Source organism: Osmerus eperlanus, chromosome 6 (genome assembly GCF_963692335.1).
Source record: "Osmerus eperlanus chromosome 6, fOsmEpe2.1, whole genome shotgun sequence".
Lineage (NCBI taxonomy): Eukaryota > Metazoa > Chordata > Actinopteri > Osmeriformes > Osmeridae > Osmerus > Osmerus eperlanus.
The window spans coordinates 4,340,758-4,359,286 of NC_085023.1; positions in this window are offsets into that span (position 1 = coordinate 4,340,758).

The window sequence follows — 18,529 nt, forward strand, 5'->3', positions numbered from 1 at the left end:
GTCACAATGTCGGTTGGGTCTTGATCCAATCGTAGGTGGCGACAAACTCGGGGGTGGAGCCATTCTCTCCTGCGTTTTGTCGTCTCGTCTACCCACCCTCCTCTCCTCTCTTTGTTCATCCAGTCGCTCCTCCTTTAAGGCGCCAATAACATACATTAATGTGGCATGGATGGATGAATGAATGCAAAGACCACTATACAATTGTGTACTGAGACACATAATCTCACAAGGCACCGAGGACACACCTGCTGATGTAAATAATACACAGGGTCTGTCCTCAAGGTCAGGCCGCTACTGTGACACAGAGAGCCGTCCAGGGTAAAAAAAACAGGAGAGAGTTTACTTGAAAACTCATGTTTGTGTCTCTCGCCTGCACAACAGCGACGCTGGAGGGGCAACAGAACACATACAGCATAGACATCTCATGGACATTCATATTCGTACCCCAGTTCAGGCTCCGTGTCATATTTAGGGACCGGGGTAAAAGAGTAGAGAGCCTGAATGCCGAAAAACCTAGCAGACGTTTGAATACACACAATTGTGTGTGTGAAGTGTTTCTTCAATATCTTTGTCAAAATAGACCATACAAACTTCAAACTTGTTGCACATACTTCTACTACTAGCTGACCAGGTTCTATTTCGTGGAGCTCCGCCCCATAGGGGAGCTCTGCTCCTATTGGTTTACCCGCTGCCTAGTGCAGCTAATGACTGAAGATCAAAATATACACACACCTGTCACTCACACAGGTGCTCTATATAAGGGGGTGACAGCCGTCACTCATCCTCCCAAAAAATTCAGCACGGTTGCTCGAATTTAGTGGCTTGAAGATTAAAGAATTTTTGAAATTAGCTTTTCCATTCCACCGCTTCCGCGCAAGGCTCTTTTAAGAGCCCAATGCCGGTGCCGTTTCTTGGAGGCTGATGGAGACCACCACAAATTTTGTTTAGTCTGCTTGGGACCTCGGCATGCCAGGGACGGTCTGGTGAACCCTCCTGTCTGCTTGTCGTGCGCTGGCCTCTCCGTTTCGGAGAGGCGGCTGCGTCACGACTTTTTTCAGGTGGAGGAGCCCCTCGAAGATGTGGTCTCTGCTCTCCGAGGAGGAGAGTTCAGAAATTGAGGACCACCTCGAGGCGGCTATTGAGGTGCACGCGTCTGGGCGGGACCCTCCTGTGGAGGCTTTCTGCCCAAGCGTGTTGCGTTCAACCCCCCCGCACTTCTCTGAGGTAAAAGGGCGCGAGTTGACCTCGACCTCAGAGGATGACGAAGAGCCGGCTCCCGCCCCTCCCGTCTCCTCCGCGTTGTCTCGCAGGGCAGACTTCCCGGCTGTCATCGCGAAGGCAGCCGAAATCATGGGCGTTCCGCTGCCGGCCTCTCCTCCTGTGGAGGAAGATGACCCGTGGGATGTCGGCCCTCATGCAAAACGCAGTAAGGCCTCGAAGCCCTTATGCCCCACTATGCCGAGACTGGCAGACTATGTGCAGGGCTCATGGGATGCGCCATCGGTGGCTAACGCCCCAGTCAAGGCAGGGGTGACAGCCGTCACTCATCCTCCCCAAAAATTCAGCACGGGTTGTTCTGAATTTTGATGAGATTAAAGAGTATTAAAATGAGTTTTTCCATACCACCTCTGCCGCGCAAAGCTCTTTTAAGAGCTCAGTGCAGGTGCCGTCACCTGGAGGCCGAAGGGGACCGCCACGAATTTTGCTTCGTGTGCCTGGGACCTCGGCACGCCAGACGGCTTGGTGAATTCCCCGGAGTGTGCTGAGTGCGCCAGGCTCTCTGAAACGGAGAGGCGTAAGCGTCACGAGTACTTCCAGGTGGAAGAGCCCCTCGTGGACGTGGTCTCCGCCCTGCTCTCCGATGAGGAGAGCTCAGGGTCGAACGACCTAGGCCTCCCGAGGTGGCTGGCAAGATGGTTCTGGGGCAGGACCCTCCTGTGGAGGAGTTCCTGCAGAACATCTTGCACTCGGCCCCCCTCTCCGTCTCTGAGGGAGCAGGGGGCGTGTCGAGCTCGGCCTCAGAGGAGGACGAGGAACCGGCTCCCGCCCCTCCCGCCTCCTCTCGTCTATCCAGGAGCGCCGACTTCCCCATCCTGATAGCCCATGTGGCTAGCATTATGGGTGTTCCCATGCCGGTCTCCCCTCCTGTGGAGCAGGACGACCCATGGGATGTCGGGCCCTATTCTAAGAGGTCCAGACCGGCCCGTCCAGCCTGCCCCGCAATGCCTAAACGGGCATATTAGGTAGAGGGCTCGTGGGACGCGCCGTTGGCAGCCAACGCGCCGGTTAAGGCGCTTCTGCCTTTTTCCCGGGTAGACGGGATGCTAGATGCTATGAAGACCGGTCCCCGCCCCTGGAACCATCGCTGGTAGCGTACCTGGTTCCGGGAGCGAGCGCTTGGTCGACCAACAAGAAGGCGACCATGCCAAGCCCTCGTGACAGGCTGACGGCCTCTCTGGCCGATAAGGTCTACATGTGGGGAGCGCAGGCGGCAGCTGCTTCCAGCAACGCCGCCCTGCTCATGGCAGCGGTCGCGAAGCTGTCCACAGGGAAGACAGAAGGGCTGTCTGCTGTGGAAGCATCCCTCGTGGCGAGGATGATGTCGGCGGCCGTGTTCCTCGCCCAGGGGGCGGCGATCTGCGCGGGGCGCTCGATGGCGAGCAGTGTGGTGGTGCAACGTAACCTATGGCTGTCCTTGACGGCCATGAGGGACGCGGACAAAACCACTCTTCTCAATGCTCCTGTGTCCAGGGATGGGCTCTTTGGACCGGCAGTTGCCTCGGCCTCCGAGCGTTTCTCCCGATTGGAGGTGGAGAGGAAACACCTGTCGGGACACATGCCCTTACAGAGGAAGCCTCCCCCCGCCTCTTCTCCCCTGGCCTCGGTGGGGACGTCTCAGGGCAGCCTCCCCCCGCCTCTTCTCCCCTGGCCTCGGTGGGGACGTCTCAGGGCAGCCTCCCACCGCCTCTTCTCCCCTGGCCTCATCGGGGACGTCTCAGGGCAGCCTCCCGCCGCCTCTTCTCCCCTGGCCTCATCGGGGACGTCTCAGGGCAGCCTCCCCCCGCCTCTTCTCCCCTGGCCTCATCGGGGACGTCTCAGGGCAGCCTCCCCCCGCCTCTTCTCCCCTGGCCTCGGTGGGGACGTCTCAGGGCAGCCTCCCACCGCCTCTTCTCCCCTGGCCTCGGTGGGTACGTCTCAGGGCAGCCTCCCCCCGCCTCTTCTTCCCTGGCCTCATCGGGGACGTCTCAGGGCAGCCTCCCGCCGCCTCTTCTTCCCTGGCCTCATCGGGGACGTCTCAGGGCAGGAAACGGCGCCCTCGCCGACCGGCAGCAGCGACCAGAGTTGCGGCAGCATCTCAAGCGCCCCTCCTCCCTCGACACCTGTGCCACACACCACGGCTCCAGCAGAGAGGACGGGTTTCGCCCGACCACCTGCCCCTGCCTGGCTTGGTGGTCAGAGCAGGATGAGGACTGGCGGTGGGGACCGAAACTTCGGTTCCCCCAACTACGTGTCTTAATGTATTAAAGAATTGTAAAGAGAGGCTTGGACCTCCACAATACTTTATCAAAGAAAGACAGGTATTCCAGTCAGTGCCTCTTGTAAGCCCGACCGATACAGAGTTGAGCACTCTTACTGGTGTGGGTTCATCTACTGAGTTGGTCTCGGTGCGTGAGTTTTACTCAACTAGCGACACCGGACCGTCATGCAGTATGAGTGTAGCAGAGTCTAACCCAGTTAGCAAGCGTGTGGCCAGACCGCGACCCGTCTCTGTGCACCTTGACACAGCGTGTGGCTCTGTTGTCACGTTACAAGAGCCATCACTGCGGCTGTGCGCCCAGGGCTCTGGTCGCGCTGTGAGACCTCTCGAAGCTCATAGCGAAGACAGAGCTCAGACCTCTCTTGGTCAGGGGGCGCAGCCCCAGCCCTTTCGAGTCGACTCCACCTTGGGCTGTGCCGCCGATTCGGTGCACAGCGGCGGCTGGGGTCAGACGAGAGTACAGCAGTTTCCTGTCTGCAGCTCCGCAGCTAAACGCACGCATGGGTATGGCAGGCCTAGTGGGCAAGTATTAAGACGCCCCTGTGTGTCAACCACGCGTAATTAACGCCGACTTTGCATGCAAAGACGGCGTCCATTGCGCCGACTTCCATACAAAGTCGGTGTCTTTTTCGCCTCAAATCGAACCGTGTCACGTGACACGTTCAAAGCACGCGTCTAAATAAACGCGTGCTTTTTTGAGACGTGTCTAGCAAACCACACAAAATTAACGCCTGGTTTGGCTCAATCAGCGTCTGTTTTTCCAAAATTAAAGTCTGCTGGCTTGAATCTCCGATGGGAAATTATGACAATAATTGTAACAACTAATACATAAGTAAAGTAGGTCTAAGGATGCTTGTGCGAGCTACTATCAAATACAATGTTGGTTAGCTAGTTAGCTATTAGTATGAAGTTGGTGGTCACAATTGCAATACTGTAGGATATAAAAAGGGGTGCAGACAAATAAATACAGTAATATCAGGCTGGCTGGCTGTCTGGCTTGGAGCTTTGTGAACTTCCCTTGCGCTGCGTTTGTGTTGCCTCAGTATTGTGCACAATTTGGTTTCACTGCCAACATCCCTTAATGTAAGAGGCAATGCGCAAACTCAGTTGGTGGCAATATACAACTGTTGTTAGGCTACTATTCAAGTCAAGTGTATTTTATTGTCATTTTCAATTAGGTTGTACATACTAAAAACGAAACAGAGTTTCAAGTTCAAGATGCACAGACCAACACAGGGTCAGACTGGGCACTGAAATTCTTAGGACAAGATAACGCAAAGCAACCTGGCATAACATGACATATAAGTACTCAGAACATAGATTACACCTATGATAAGCTAAAATATAATGTAATAAACCTCCTAAATAAATACAAAATAAACAATAGAGTATACTAAACCTATAGGACCACAGGACAAAACTTATTTCCCCAGGACCATGATGCCATATAAAACAAAAAATAACAGTAATTGGTGCCAGTGCAAACGTATGTAGCCTGCAGTGACAGGACAGTATGTACAGTGACAGGACAGTATGTACAGTGACAGGACAGTATGTACAGTGACAGGACAGTATGTACAGTGATTGGAGGTAGCAGTTATGAAGTGATAGGTTCTCGTGCCAATATATTGTGATGCCAATTTGTTGAGCGGTCATCTTCCTTGTATAGACCTAGAAAAGTGAAATACACAGCCAAGGTGACAGAAATAAAGGTTCATCGGCTGTCCTTCACATTCACACACTGTTGTCTTTATACTTAACAGATCATCTATGATGTCCCAAAGGCCCAACTCCTTCTCAGGTCACCTTCTGGCAGCAACCATGCAGCTGGATTTCACTGTGCAACCAGGCCTACCCAAGCTGCTGCTGGGCCCAGGGTTGATTGTAATGGCACACTGGGACTTGCAGATGACCTGAAATACATATTTTTCTTTCTGCTGTGTAAGATGCTTTTAACTTGAGTTGAATGCTATAAAACACTGTCATGGTCAGCAAACACTAGCCATTGCTCTACTTCAGAAAGGATACTGTTCACTGCTGTATGAGTCAATAGGACATTACCTGAATGACTTGTAGTGATCGGGAGGTTATGCCTGTTCTGATGATGGTATAAACCATGATTGTTGGCTCTGTGCATTGTTTTGGTCTCCTCTCTCTGTGTTCTGTTTCTGTGTCTTTGGTTCTGTTGCAGGATGGCAGGCAGGTAGAGGAGCTGTGATTGCTGCAGGGGCACACCTGTGATCTGTGCCTTGGTCCTTAATAAGCTGTGCCCTAACAAGCTGGGTCTCTCCATTACTAGCAGGAACATCAAATCTAATCTTCCTATGAACCCAGTTAACACAAAATATTGTACACTGCTAATCATCAGCTAACTAAATGGTAGGTGAATAGACAATCAAGCTTGATATGGTATAGTCATGAACTAGCACTGTTCAAAGATGTCCAACCTAAGTTCCAGGCCCGTAGCGGAAACACATGAGGCCCCCCCACAGAATAAGCCTGAGAGGCCCCCCTACCAAATATGTAACGGATAATGTAATACAAATACCGACGGGACGAACAGGACCCCGACGCGATCAACTGAACTTTTTGGAACATTCTGAAGAGCCGTGTAATAAATGCAAGATATCAAAACTCAAGCTTGTCTTGTGAGGGAAATTTATTCAATAAGAAAAAAACGCTCAAACGGTTTGCAGGTTAATTTGCAGGTGACCTGGGGAAAGGATCTGTTAACAGAGTGTATGGTTTTATATATACAGACCAGGGGTGAACCAAATGTATATGTTACTTTTAAGATGCATGTTTAAAGTTGTTTTCTCTCTTGAACAGAGATCTTATTGGGATTTTTATTTTTGTTTGAATTGTTTATCACTTGTATTATTGTTTTTATTGATTTTATGTAAAGCACCTTGAGCTACAATTCTTGTATGAAATGTGCTATATAAATAAAGTCTTACTTACTTACTTACTTAATAGCCTACACATGTGCGCGTCTTTTAGCAAATCTGTGTGCAAAGTCTTTTACCACACTCTTTACATCTAAACTGCGCGCGCGCACATTCATTTTCTATGCTAAGGATGGCCAGACCTGACAGCCTCTCTTGTGACATGGAGCTTCTGAGATATGTTTTGATCAGTTTCAGCGTGGAAAATGATCTTTCAGGGCTTGCGACAGTCACGGGTATGGTCAGAAATAATGTGATGGCCGTGGCTACATCAGGCACACTTGATAGTATGAAGTTGTGTTTTATTATTAGCGTGTTCGCTAAATCATAAATGGAGCCATTTTTTGTCGTGTGAATCTTGTAGAAAGCAATGACTGTACGTTTTACACGATCACAATATGTATATAACTGAAATACAATGACTTATTGTAACTTTGATTATGTTTTTTGTATGTTTAAATAGTCAAACGCAATCGCTGCAACTGCACGGTACTGTCGCATACGTCATGTTTGCTAATAATGTCAGTTATGTAGTAATATATTTTATAATTAAGCACTTTTTCTACTTTCTCTTTTTTTTGTAGTTTCACTCCATTTCAATGTTGTCAGCTTGATAGGAAGTCAATAAAGGAGCAAGGCTAATGTTCCTGGTTCTTGGAAAGGAGGCTCTGTTAACACTAGGAAGCACAACACAGACAGAGCAGTACAGCTGTCAAAGTATAGGCTAATTAGCTACGTGGTACAGTAATGTTAGCTATAGCAAACAGTACAATACCTGTCTCTTCTGGCAGATGAGTGCATCCTTCACCGGCTGGTCGAAATTTTTTTTTGGAAGTTTGGCATTTAATTCCGAAATGTTCTGTTTTGAATGCCGCTTTTAAATGTGCGTTTTTCCTATGCTACAGTTAGCTACTAGTGATGGGTCGTTCGTGAACGGTCCGGCTCTAAGAGCCGGCTCTTGAAGGTGAACGTCGGGAGCTGGCTCGCATGAGCCGACTCTATTTTTAATAGATTAATACAGCCTATAAAAACGAAATGATTATGAAATAATGAATTTTAATTGTATTTAAAATAATTGACTAATTCAAAGAACAACAAAAAAATACTTGTAGGCTTAAAGGCGCACACGATCATCCTCACATTCTGTTCCTGTCAATCCTGCATGAGGGAGGGCCGAGCCAACTCACACACAGTCAGAGAGTAGTCAAAACTCGGAGGAGAGCCATGACAAATCAATGCATTTTTAAAGATATGTGGTTACGGTCGAGTATGATTTAATTTCATAATTTAATTCAAATTGTTTTCACACCCATCATAGTCAAATTCATAGTTAAAACATGTATTTTTTAAAGAGCTGTTCGGGAGCCAAAAGAGCCGGCTCTTTTTGTTGAGCTGAGCCATACGAGCCGGCTCACGAAAAAGAGCCGGAATGCCCATCACTATTAGCTACCTATTTGCAGCGGGCTTGCCGGTCTGTGTGATCATCTGACCTACTTCGTCATGTCACTTACCTAGCTAACAAAGAAAGCACAATTAAATATACTTTCCTTTATTTTTATATCAACTCTGGAAACACAGACAAGACAATAAGACATCCCATGTAATTCAAATTGGATAAAAAAAAAAAAAAAACGGGAGGCCCCCCATCCCTGCGAGCCCCCCCCGCGGTGCGGGGGTAATCTTTACGGGCCTGCTAAGTTCTCAATGTCAATGTCAGCAGAAAAACACGAAAGAGCAGAAACCTGCTCTCGCAATGCAGTGTTAGTCTACTAATAAAATAATTGTGATAATTTTTCAACTTTCATTTATCTTCATAGCGCCCGCTCACTAGGGATGATTTTCCATAACAAATTACGCAATGCGCCCTCTACTTTTATGAGGTGACGTGACGCTCAGGTCGTTGACCCTTTAGTGACACCATCTATATGGGTAACACAACAATCTGGGAAATCACACCATAATCTTTTGATACATTTCCTTCTCATGCAATACACTTTCCCCTACATTCAGCCTAATAACATACTCCAAACTAACACAATGTCAGCTACGTTGAACCAGCTACGTAAAGGTATCTCTAAAAAAATCAACCCTTCCCATTGATTATTACTACGACTAAGGAAGCATTTTGTGAATCTTGATTTTAATGTTAATTATTATGCTTGTTTCAACAGAGATTTTCGGTTTCCTGGAGGGTGTTGAGAGGAGAATCGGGATCAAAATAGAAAGGATGCAGGAATACCATTGGCCGTGTGATGGAGGCTGTGGAGTCCCGGCCAATGAGACCTTCTGAGGCAGCAGAAATTGAGATATTGGAGTGTCCATGCAAAAATGACAGAGACTTGGAGGACCTCTGTCAAAAACTGAAAGACCGCTCATTTAAAATGAAAATGGTATGTCCTGGAATACACCATCTCTTTTTAATGGCAGTAAACTGTTACAATTAGACCAAGAGACAAATAGACCTACAAATGAAGTTTCTTTTTCTCTTTATATTGATGTGACACCTTCTTTAACAGAACATTAATATGTACAACTTGTTAAATGTGTCAAATATGTTGTTTGAAATTAAATGGTTTTGAGGTGATTTTTGTTATTTTATTTCTTTAGATTAGATACCTGAGCCTTCTTGGAGGCAACAATATTGGAGATGGAGTTAGGAGAATCCTTAAAGAAATCGGGATAATGAATTATGGAAGGGGTTTAGTTTGAAGGGGAGAAAGGGGAAGAGACCCTTCAACCATTTATTAATTTTTGATGTGGTGATACGTAAGTTAAATCTCACACACACACACACACACACACACACACACACACACACACACACACACACACACACACACACACAAACTAAACATTCACTGTAGGCTACAATGCTTTATATAATACACTGTATTATAGGTTTTCCATAACTCTGCTGACAAATACAGACAAACAAACAAACCACAATGAAAATAAACTCCTTGGGCAGTAATGGAGATTGCCCAACACTTTACTATCACCATTACTAGTTCAGTCATATGAATATTTCTGTTTAGGTGCCTGCAGCCGTTCCTTTCCCAGTGTGGACTGCCAGAAGGTGGAGGAGGCCATTGCGGTTACACTAAAACATGCTCCCCAATGCAGATCAACAAACCAGGTATATACACATATTATATACACTTATCCATACATACGTATGGATCAGTCAACTGAAGGGGGTGGATTGGTGCAAATATATAGCAAATATTGTAATGCATTTTGCTATTGCCATGCGACCGATTTTGTTTAGATTGTGTTAATGTTAATGCAACAGTTGATTGATGTTGATTAAGCAGAATATGGAAACCCGTTATTGCAAATTGGGTTATTTACAAAGTTTAAGTAGGCTATAAGAGTCAGTAAGATAACATTTATGTTAACATATAAATGCATTACATTATAATTCTCACTAGGTAAAAGCAGGTAAAATTGCTCTGTTGTCTAACTGTAGAAAATTTTTGCAGGTGTTGATTCCGGACGAACTGGTGGAGGACGAGGAAGAGGAGGGGGAGGGGGGGAGGAGGAGGACGACGACGACGAAGTGGAGGAATAGGAGGAGGATGAGGGGGAGGAATAGGAGGAGAGGGAGGGGGAGGAGGGGGAGAAGGAGGGGTTGACAATCAAAATATAAGAATTAATTCAGGCCTTAAAAATCAATTTAAATAAAGTGATTGTTTATACTTTAAATCGTGTTTTTTCTTCTATAAGCATATACATAATAAGTTACAATACACAATACTTAGCAGCAGCCTGTTATACTTTAAGTAGATTTATTTTAAATAAATAGGTTAAATTACATTGTTGAGTTTAAGTGTACACATTCAGTTTAGTTTTTCACTATAGGCTACATTTTACTAGGTAATATGCATTAAAGGCTACTTTGTATACAAAAAATATCCATTAAATGCATAAATGTGACTATAAATTAAGGTTGAGAAATTGATTCTGCATTTGGTATGCGAAAGTTATCAGGACGTCGCAAGGGAACGTCCCCATGACGTCGCAGACAAACGTCCCCTGAACGTCCCCTAAATGTTATGAGGACGTTACATGGACGTCCCGGGGACCTTCAGGGGACCCTACAAAAAGACGTCATGGGGACGTTCCCTTGCGACGTCCTGATAACATTCGGGGACGTTCAGGGGACGTCCTGGGGACGTCATTTTGTTAGCTGGGTCCTACCGTATTTTTGGTGCGGCGTTTAATCGAGGGCATCGTTTAATCGAAGAAAAACGGTACATTAAACTGTAATTTCATGTGCTCTTGGGGGCCCTCTGGTGGCCACGGGGGCCCTAAGCAGCCGCTTAGTTCGCTTATGCCTTGGGCCGGCCCTGGATCAAATACATAAATAATCACAATAAATATGAACCTGAGGACCAACCAAACCAGCTGATCTGCTGACTGAAGGTTCACCACCACAGAGAACTCTACTGACAGAGTAGCTGACGACATGTGGAAAGGAGACACACAAAGGGGAGGAGACCAACAATAACAAACACAATACTGACAAGCTGGGATACCACAGGTGACTGTGTCACACTGGTGACACATGTTTCCTCCCCTCCTTCTCCTCTTCCTCCCCACCCTCCTCCTCTCCTCTTCCTCCTCCTCCTCCTCCTCTCCTCTTCCTCCTCCTCTCCTCCTCCTCCTCTCCTCCCTTGTTCCCTGCATCTCTCTCCAAAGAGCTCATGGACTCTGGCACATTCACTGACAGACCTACCCAAACGGGCATGCAGGAATGCACACAAACAAGCACCACACACACACACAAGCATGACCACACACACAAACACACACTATGCACAGACACATATACACACACAACTACGCACACACGCAAACACACAACTCACACACATAAATGCACACATACACAAACACACAAATATGTAGACACTCATACACACACAAACACTACTATACCTGTCTAATGACTTTTGGATTTCATGTAAACGGCAGTCATTACTTAGTTCAGCTCAACAGAGATATCAGTTGTTCATGTGGTCTTCATCAACTGTGGACAACTATCTTCATACCTGGGGACATCTGGAACAGACACAACAAAGAACTCAACAGGACATTTAGAAACACACATAGAATAGAGGAGTGTCAATGGAAAGGTTGTATGTGATCATGTTTCTCTGCTTCTATGGAGAACTGGAAGGACACAGAGGTAGAGAACTGCTTCCAGAGGAGGATGTCATCCATCAAACGTTCTGTCAGACCTCCAGAAAACACAATTCTTCCACCTGTGTCCCAGTAGACGAAGCTGCCCAGGATCACAGGGTGAGAGGAAGAAGAAGAAAAGAAGCTGGAGGACTTAAGTCCACGTTAGTTTAACTCAAGTTAAACTAACGTGTGAGCAGATTGCAGAACACATTGAGGTACAGTACAGTAGGTGTTAGCCAATAGTGTGATCAAAGGGCATTGAATCGATCAGTAAAGATATGTGAATCATCATTGTTAAATGAATAACAAAATGCTAATGTGAGGTCTTCTCTGACTCTAACAGACCCAGACAGTAAACACAGAGAAGCAGATAAAGGAAACGTTCAACAAGCTTCAGCAGTCTCTGAGGAAGAGCAGGTCAGGACTGCAGCTCTGAGGAGAGAGGAGAAAGAGAAGAGGGAGACAATGAAAGAAAAGATTTGAGGAATAAACACAAAGATAGCCTCACTTTCAGACACAGTTGAAGAAGCAGGAGCTTAGGGCAGAGGATGTGTCATTCCTGCAGGTAAGGATGTGTTTTGTGGCAACCAGGGAGCCAAGAAACAGCAGAGAGCCAAGCACCACCGCTGGCAGTGCTCTGGGCAGCTCTGGCTCAGGGGATCCAGGCCTGGTTTGACCGTCCTGCTCCCCAGTCATCCAACAGGAGCTCAGCTGCTCCTCATTGGCTGACTGGGGAGCGACACAGCATCAAAACTGTCCAGCACAAGACTTGAAAACTGTGTCCTATGCTAACCACCTTTGCTCTTTTCACTGTTGCCAGGCCTAGAGCTATCCTGTACCCTGGTGAGCAGTTTGAGGAACAACATTATTTAACCTGTTTTTGTGTTTTGTTAATAAATGCCCAGTTCTACTCAAGTTGGTCATCCTGGAAAGTCTGGTTTTATGAGGTATGAAAGGTATTGCTACACCGTAGCCATGATACAGGTACATGTTTTTCATATCCATGTTTGTGTTTGCATATCTGTGGGTGTGTATGAACCATATACAGTCTATGGTGTGAACAAATATTGTTTTACCTGAACTCTTATAAGTATGCTACTGTAAGATGGGGGTTGGTTATTTGAAAATGGATCAATCTGCATCAAGACCAGACAGAGGATAGAGATGGATTCATTTTAACATCTTTTAATGAGACCAAAACATGACTTCTCTGCAGAACTCTTTAGTGTCCCTCCTTAGAGCAGCAGAACTATGTACTGTTGATGCTTGGCTTGAGGCAGCAGTCACCTGCAGTTCCACCAGCGATCCACTAGGGGGCCACTAATGCACACCTGAAGCACAAACAAGTAGGGAGCAGATTTGCACACCATTGCTAAATGCTGGAACTGTTCATTGTTTTTCATTACGTTTTTTATAGACTGTGAAGTTTATATAGAGCACAACCCCTTTGATCCATGTCATAACATGTCATAACTATTCTACTATTGTTTTCACATAATTCCATGTTCCCAGCATAGACTTACTGACACTACAGTATCAGGGTTGAAATTGCTCACTGAAGAGTCAAGTTGCCACTGCATTTTGGTCACTTAAACCTGCCACAACACAACAGCGCTCTCTCCCCCCTCCCCACAGCAGTGAGTTATCATGGAGGGAGTCAGCAGGAGGAATGTGGTCTCTCTGAGACTCCTGTATCTCCTCCCACCCAGCAGGGAGCCCCTCCTGCCCTGACAACACTGAGCTGACCACTCTGGAGGATCTCTGCCTCCCTGCTCCTCCTCCCTCGGTTTCAAACCTCCTTCCATCTTCTCTCAGCAGTCGGAAGGTAGCAGTGTCTGGTCATGGGGACTGACTGCATGACTGTTTCATATAAAAGCGGAGAATCATAACAACACTGATGCCACATGTCCACACACACACACACACACACACACACACACACACACACACACACACACACACACACACACACAACAAAACAACACACTGGCTCACTTGCACACAGCCTTCAACCAAGTTCATCAATCCCATGAACTAGTGTGCTCCATCCCTCTTGGCTAGGGAGTGATGAACGGCCTGATGTGCAGAGGGGAGCCTCTCAAGTACCTGGGCTCTGTCTCTGGGAACCCCTGTGTTTGTCCACCATGACGAGTGTCTCCATAACACAGAGAGAGGCTCTGGTGGCTCAGCAGAGCGGGGCTGTGACTGGAGCTCTTCTTCTCTGCTCAGGTTCCTCCACAGCTGCATGTCTCTGTCTGGCTCTCTTGCTGCTCTCAGCCTCTGAGGAATGTCGCCCCCCAGTGGTGTGGAGAGGACATTATGCTACATCAAAGGATTGGTCATTTGGCCTGGGGGGTTATTTTGTCTTAACTGTCACTGACCAGTGCTATCCAATCACAGAGACCACTGCATTGATGGATTGGCCATCTATTAAGAACATATGTTCTCAGTTCATATAAGGCAGTACATAACTGATGTTCTCTGTCACTCTACCGAATGATCTGTGACTTAGGTAGCACGTCCTTCGTAATGACTAATCACAAAGTACTTTGTTAATTCTTCATTTGTACAAGCTAAATAAATTGTACTGAAACCAGTCTTGACTATTCAGATCTACACAGTGCCACTAGAATTTTCTTCAGATAACAATCCTTCTGTTGTCGTCCTGTGAAAATGCCTTTGTCCTCCAGACACAGAGAGCTGAAAGGATGGAAATGAGTGAATGGTCAGAACCAGGAAGAGGAGAGGAAGAGAGGCTCCAAGGTAGAAGGAGTTAGACCCCCCCCTCCCAACACCCCTCTTTATCACTCAGTGAGTTAGACCCCCCCCTCCCAACACCCCTCTTTATCACTCAGTGAGTTAGACCCCCCCCCTCCCAACACGCCTCTTTATCACTCAGTGAGTTAGACCCCCCCCCCTCCCAACACCCCTCTTTATCACTCAGTGAGTTAGACCCCCCCCCCCTCCCAACACCCCTCTTTATCTCTCAGTGAGTTAAAGGAGGTGGTGGGTAGAGAGGAGGTCAGGGGGAGAGGGGATCACACTAGACACACACAGTGTATATTCAAGTGGGTAATAGTGTCCCATTACTGGTTCTTAATGTAGTGTTTTCATTGTGTACATGTGTGTGTGTACATGTGTGTGTGTGTGTGTGTGTGTGTAGGACCACTGGGTCACCAACGAACACACAGCATGTCTTCTATCATCCTGTATAAAACATCTTTATTTCTCCTTATTTAGGCAGTAAGACACTATTTAGTTCATCACATTCAGTGGGACTGAGATCAAAGACAGGAATGTTGTTTGTCAACAATGAAAACACAACAAACATTCTACACACACCAATATTTACAAACACTCTGGGATATCAATTACAACTGTATACAGTTCAATCTTCAATGACATCTATGTGAGCACAGTGTGTGAGAGTGTGTGTGGGCTATTCTACCTGACACAGGGACACTGAGGAGTCTAACCCAACATAGAACCCAGGATAGAGGGGCTCAGTGAATGTGCTGTGGAATGTGTGCAAGTGGGTCAGTGTGTCAGAAGAGACTGTGTAGAAGGACAGAGTGCCGGCCGGCCAGTCCAGATACACTCCTACTCTGTGGGAGCTGGAGGGGGGGGGGGGCAGGTATGACAGTGCTATTCATATTGTGCCAGGCAGAGTAACTGTCATCACTACACTCCAGACTCCAGGACTTGTTATTGTATCCAAGCCTACAGTCATCACCCCTTCCTCTCTAGGGAGGGAAGGTGGGGGGAGAGAGTAGGGAGGGAGGGTAGGGGAGAGAGTAGGGAGGGAGGGTGGGGGGAGAGAGTAGGGAGGGAGGGTAGGGGGGAGAGAGTAGGGAAGGAGGGTAGGGGGAGAGAGTAGGGAGGGAGGGTGGGGGGAGAGAGTAGGGAGGGAGGGTAGGGGGGAGAGAGTAGGGAAGGAGGGTGGGGGGAGAGAGTAGGGAGGGAGGGTGGGGGGAGAGAGTAGGGAGGGAGGGTAGGGAGGGAGGGTGAGGGGAGAGAGTACATTTACATTTATTCATTTAGCAGACGCTTTTCTCCAAAGCGACTTCCAAGAGAGAGCTTTACAAAAGAGCACAGGTCACTGATCATAACACTGAGACGCCCCAAACATTGCGGGGAGCCAAACATGAAGCATACATTGTGAAAAACCTAAATAAGTGCCAGAAGGAAGAACCATAAGAGCTTGTAGTTGAGTAAGTTACAATTAAACAACATGAACCTCAAAAAAGTGCAAGAGTGTACCTGTAGAAAAAACAAGCAACAGTAAAAATATATTTCACAGCGAGTACGGTAATTTTAAATCAGTTACAGCTAACCAACAAGAGCAACAAGTCTCTAAGTAAGAGTCATTGTGATCCTGGAGAAAACTAACATCAGGTCCAGCAAATCATCCCTAAGTACCGTTGTACTCCCGGAACAAGTGCGTCTTGAGCCTTTTCTTGAAGGTGGAGAGACAGTCAGTGTCTCTGATGGAGGTGAGGAGGTGATTCCACCATTGGGGGGCCAGACAGGAGAAGAGCTTGGGTTGGGAGCGGGTGCTCTTGAGAGGTGGGACCACCAGACGGTTGTCAGAAGAAGACCGTAGGTGGGCGGGGGGGGGGGGGGGGGGTGTAAGGCTGGAGGAGAGACTTGATGTAGTCGGGAGCAGTCCCGTTCACCGCTCGGAAGGTCAGTACCAGAGTCTTGAATCTGATACGGGCCGTGATGGGAAGCCAGTGGAGGGAGTTGAGGAGTAGGGAGGGAGGGTGGGGGAGAGTAGGGAGGGAGGGTGGGGGGGAGAGAGTAGGGAAGGAGGGTGGGGGGAGAGAGTAGGGAGGGAGGGTGGGGGAGAGAGTAGGGAGGGAGGGTGGGGGAGAGAGTAGGGAGGGAGGGTGGGGGGGAGAGAGTAGGGAAGGAGGGTGGGGGGAGAGAGTAGGGAGGGAGGGTGGGGGGGAGAGAGTAGGGAGGGAGGGTGGGGGGGAGAGAGTAGGGAGGGAGGGTGGGGGAGAGAGTAGGGAGGGAGGGTGGGGGGGAGAGTAGGGAGGGAGGGGTGGGGGGGAGAGTAGGGAGGGAGGGTAGGGGGGAGAGAGTAGGGAGGGAGGGTGGGGGAGAGAGAGTAGGAGGGAGGGTGGGGGGGAGAGTAGGGAGGGAGGGTGGGGGGAGAGAGTAGGAGGGAGGGGGGGGGGAGAGGAGGAGGGAGGGAGGGTGGGGGGGAGAGTAGGGAGGGAGGGTGGGGGGGAGAGTAGGGAGGGAGGGTAGGGAGGGTGGGGGGAGAGAGTAGGGAGGGAGGGTAGGGAGGGAGGGTGGGGGGGAGAGAGTAGGGAGGGAGGGTGGGGGGGGAGAGAGTAGGGAAGGAGGGTGGGGGGAGAGAGTAGGGAAGGAGGGTGGGGGGAGAGAGTAGGGAGGGAGGGTGGGGGGAGAGAGTAGGGAGGGAGGGTGGGGGAGAGAGTAGGAGGGAGGGTGGGGGAGAGAGTAGGGAGGGAGGGTGGGGGAGAGAGTAGGGAGGGAGGGTGGGGGGGGAGAGTAGGGAGGGGAGGGTGGGGGGGAGAGAGTAGGGAGGGAGGGTGGGGGAGAGAGTAGGGAGGGAGGGTGGGGGGTGAGTAGGGAGGGAGGGTGGGGGGGAGAGAGTAGGGAAGGAGGGTGGGGGGGGAGAGAGTAGGGAGGGGAGGGTGGGGGGGAGAGTAGGGAGGGAGGGTGGGGGGTGAGAGGTAGGGGAGGGAGGGTAGGGAGGGAGGGTGGGGGTGAGTTGAGGTGGGTGGGGGGGTGAGGGGAGTGGAGGGAGGGTGGGAGGGGAGAGAGTAGTGAGGGAGGGTGGGGGAGAGAGTAGGGTGGGAGGGTGGGGGGAGAGTAGTAGGGAGGGAGGGTGGGGGGAGAGTGGTAGGGGTGGGGGTAGGGAGGGAGGGTGGGGGGAGTGAGTAGGGAGGGGTGGTGTGGGAGGGAGGGGGGTTGGGGGAGTGAGTAGAGGTGGGTGGGGGGAGGAGTAGGGGGGAGGGTGGGGGGGGAGAGGTTAGGAAGGAGGGTGGGGGGGAGAGTGTAGGGAGGGGGGTGGGGGAGAGTAGTAGGGAGGGGAGGGTGGGGGGGAGAGAGTAGGGTGAGAGTAGGGAGGGAGGGTGAGGGGAGAGAGTACATTTACATTTATTCATTTAGCAGACGCTTTTCTCCAAAGCAACTTCCAGAGAGAGCTTTACAAAAGAGCACAGGTCACTGATCATAACACTGAGACGCCCCAAACATTGCGGGGAGCCAACATGAAGCATACATTGTGAAAAACCTAAATAAGTGCCAGAAGGAAGAACCATAAGAGCTTGTAGTTGAGTAAGTTACAATTAAACAACATGACCTCAAAAAAGTGCAAGAGTGTACCTGTAGAAAAAACAAGCAACAGTAAAAATATATTTCACAGCGAGTACGGTAATTTAAATCAGTTACAGCTAACCAACAAGAGCAACAAGTCTCTAAGTAAGAGTCATTGTGATCTGGAGGAAACTAACATCAGGTCCAGCAAATCATCCCTAAGTACCGTTGTACTCCCGGAACAAGTGCGTCTTGAGCCTTTTCTTTGAAGGTGGAGAGACAGTCAGTGTCTCTGATGGAGGTGAGGAGGTGATTCCACCATTGGGGGCCAGACAGGAGAAGAGCTTGGGTTGGAGCGGGTGCTCTTGAGAGGTGGGACCACCAGACGGTTGTCAGAAGAAGACCGTAGGTGGGCGGGGGGGGGGGTAAGGCTGGAGGAGAGACCTTGATGTAGTCGGGAGCAGTCCCGTTCACCGCTCGAAGGTCAGTACCAGAGTCTTGAATCTGATACGGGCCGTGATGGGAGCAGTGGAGGCAGTTGAGGAGTGGGGGGAGAGAGTAGGGAGGG